This window comes from Corylus avellana, chromosome ca2 (assembly GCF_901000735.1).
Source record: "Corylus avellana chromosome ca2, CavTom2PMs-1.0".
Taxonomy (NCBI): domain Eukaryota; kingdom Viridiplantae; phylum Streptophyta; class Magnoliopsida; order Fagales; family Betulaceae; genus Corylus; species Corylus avellana.
The window spans coordinates 7495790-7499720 of NC_081542.1; the positions used below are offsets into that span (position 1 = coordinate 7495790).

The following is a 3931-nucleotide window of genomic DNA, read 5'->3' on the forward strand; positions in this document are numbered from 1 at the left end:
TATACCATAAAAATTGTTGCAGATAATTACGCCCACCGTATGCATGTTTGATATAAGTCTAAAAAGTGAAGTATCTTAATGAGGTCTTGAGAACATTAATTATGTTGATTTTCTTGGGATTATAATTTTTTTGTCAAATTTTCCTAAACAAAACGCCCACTCCATACAGATAGGGTAATACTCTGATTTCGCCGATAGACTGTCTCTAAAAAATTGTTTGCACTCAAGAAGATTCGAACTTTAGACTTGATAGGAATGCCACCAAAACTAAAACCCTTATTGCTTGAGCCAACCCCTTGTTTTGCACACTTTATGACGTTACTTATAAGCTTAATCTCACAATAATTAGTGCAGCTAGATCTGGATATCTCCTTTCTTCTTAGGACTAAGTATGAAAGTGTTTTTCCTCAAATCATCAGGTATCAAGTTAATTAGCACTTAAGAATTATAAGTGGAGAAATCATACACAGTGTCTTGTTTTGATCAGTTCTCCCCATGAATTTCAAAGGATGCTACTAAATATTTCAAAGCATTAATACATACAAAAAAATGAAGGTGAAGAGGTTGGAAAAGAGTCACTCACCAGGGATAGGAACCACATCATCTCCTTGATGAAGAATCCATGCAAGTGCAAGTTGTGCAGGGGTGCATCTACGCTTTTCAGCCAACTTTCCAATCCGAAAATAGAAGCTCTTGTTCTGGTCAAAATTCTCTCCTTGAAATCTAGGATTTGAGTTCTGACAAAGGAACGGTTAATCATCAGTCCAAGCTCAATCACAGCAACAAGCTTGAGAAACACAATGATTTGCAACAAGCCCAATAAAATGTGCATGCAAAGATAAGGCAAGACAAAGATCAGCTACATACCAGAAAACTATTTGCAGGTACACTTTCTATAACTCCTTTGCCACCAAAAAATCCACGACCAAGAGGGCTGTATGGTACTATACCAATTCCAAGCTCCCTGTACATTTCAGAATGGACACTTTTTACTCCACAATGAAGAGTTGATGTTTTCTTCTTCAAAGATGTGAAATCTATCATGCATGTGGAGTTACCTGCAAAGGGGGATGATTTCTTCCTCAATTTCCCGATTCCAGAGAGACCACTCCATTTGTAGAGCAGTGATAGGATGAACTTTATGTGCTCTCTTTATTGTGTCTGGGCTAGCTTCAGAGAGTCCAATATACTTTATCTTTCCCTCTTCCACCAACTTTTTAAGTTCCCCCATCTACCATCCAAAAAATTAAGCAGAGAATCTAACAGCACTGCTATATATATATATATATATATATATATATATGTGTGTGTGTAAAAGATTTGAGGCTTGATATCACAAACTGATGGGACAAGGAGAATGTATTTTAAGAAGGGGGGGGATTAAGGATGTTGTCAAACACTTACAGTCTCCTCAATAGGCACTGATGTGTCAACCCGGTGCTGATAGTAGAGATCAATGTATTCAACACCAAGGCACTTAAGACTACGCTCACAACAGGAGCGGACATATGCAGGAGTGCCATTTACTATAACATTACCAGATTCGATTTTGAAGATGCCAAATTTTGTGGCCAACTGAATCTTCTCTCGAGGCAACTGCTTCAATGCCTGAAACGATGTCAAGTATATATATGAAACTCTTAAGAGTCAAGTACAAAAGTTTGCAGTCAATCATAACATACCGTGTTATAGTAAAGAGGTCTAATACTCATACTGTGTCAAACGGGTCGACACGAACTCGACCCATTTGATAAATGGCTCAAAGATGTCAATTCGACTACGACACGTTAATTTAGCAGATAATACGATACGATCCGTGTAACCCGCTAAACTAACTGGTCGTATTGGGTTGACACAATCCAAACGACATAAATGATTAAGTTTTTTTCTTTTTTCTTTTTTCTTTTAACTTTAACTTTAAAAATACGTGTCGTATTTATATCAGATTTCAAGTTGCAGGTTAAATTGTCAGCCTTATCTTTGATAATAAAAGTTGGATTAAAAATAAAAAAAAAAACATTTGAGATGTTATTTGTTTTGAAGCGTTCACTCAAAGATTTGTCTTATATATGTATATATACTTTTAAATTTAAAATGATGAAGTAAAAACGTGCTTAAAAAAAATCAGCCGATCTTGCTATCACTCTTGCTTTGTCAGGCTCGAACAGAGAGCATCACGTGGAACACAGTTCCTTCAATAAAAAATCTTTTCAAAAGTAACAGTCAAAGAAGCAAGAAAAACACTCGAGATTTGAAGATATATGGGTAACAGCCCGATCTCCACCGAGGAACAGAGTTCCGATCACTGAACAACTCTTTTAGAGCTTCATCAACAAGGCACTCCGACAACGACACCCTCTGATACCATGTTAAGACGTAGAAGGAGGAAGATAATTAAATGAGAGAGATGTAAATGTAATCACATTCTTTCTCAATCATATCTAATCCTTCTTTACAAAGAACCGTCCGTGTAATAGTTCAATCGACACCAATTTTAGCATCATTGTATTTATTCAAATGACCTCAGCTTAAGTGTCGTTTCAACAGTAAAATAACGTTTTTTAGTGTCATTTTTTAAAAACGACACAAACTCAAACATCATTAACCCTCTTGTTTTTTGTAGTGAAATCAGAAAAGATTTATGTGCTGCAGGCTGTAGCTAGCATGAATGAATGAAGCACCCATAATATATTATTTGCGGTGTATTTACCTTTCCAACCAAAACTTCGTTGGCATTTGCGCCATAAACATCTGCAGTATTAAAGAATGTGATCCCTTTACTGAAAGCGTGCTTTATGATTGATATGACAACCTCTTAAGGGACGGGATATTCATTGAAAATTCCTGTAAGCCCCATACAGCCAAACCCCAGCTTTGAAACCTGCAAGACAGACCAAGAACATCTCTTGTTTTCGATTGGTTTTTCAGTTAAAAAAAAAAAAAAAAAAACTTCTGAATCACTTCAGGTTGAAATTTTTGAGCTATAAGTGCAACTGATAAAACCCATTTGCATATCTCATAGATATCCATGCAAAGGAGAAATTTCACTTATTTCATTTTCCCTTTCAAGCATTTCAAAAGAAAAATAGGAAGACACGTTAGATCCCCCACTTGAGCGAAGTAAAAAATATATGCGAGAGAACATGAATTAAGGAAATCTATATGATCAGCAAGCATTACTCTTGATGCCATTGCTGGGAGAAGTCAAGCATTAAACTGGGTTTTACCTCAAGTCCTTGACTTCCAAGCTTCATTCTTGGAATTTGAACAATCTTCTCCTCAGCCATTCTCTTGTGACCTGTTTTCCCCCTTTAATTCCCCTAGCTAAAATGGGTATTTTGGGATGAGACTTCTGTGTGAGTGTGTGTACTAGAAAGAAAGAATGCAGCTGTATTCCTCAGGAAACATAGACAAAATGGGTGTGTCTACTTCGGTTTTATAAACAGCAAAAACAATTTGGCAGTGTTTGCCTAAGGAACGTTGTGGTACAATAGCTGAAACAGTATAATATAGTTGGAACGGTACTGTTTCAGTTATAGTACCGGTACTGTAAATATATTGAAAAGCTCCTCTCCTATTTTCAAAAAGGGTTAAATACTTCAAACCTCCGTAGAATTTGGCAACTTTATTTTTTCTCTTGGAGTTTCATTTTTATTACAGGAGGTCCCTGTAGTTTTGATAATAGACCAAGTTAGTCCTCCGTCAGTTGACCATTAATTGACTTAACAGAATTCCACGTAGACCAATCAAATGTTGACACCTGGCACCTATTTAATTGTTTTTTAATTAAAAAAAGATGTATTTTCGTAAAACAAAAAAGAAAAGAAAAAAATTTGGGGGTGACCGAGCCACCCTCTTAAGCCATTTAGGGGTGGCTCGGCCACCCCCTTTGGCCATGAGGGTGGCTAGGCGACCCCCATCTGGCCAGATG

The 3931-nt window shown here is 36.8% G+C and overlaps 1 pseudogene; it reads right to left on the reverse strand.

The window, feature by feature from the left end:
* LOC132171722 (probable aldo-keto reductase 1) overlaps positions 1-3287 on the reverse strand; it is a 4052-nt pseudogene extending 765 nt beyond the window's left edge.
* Between the last annotated feature and the right edge of the window lie 644 nt (positions 3288-3931).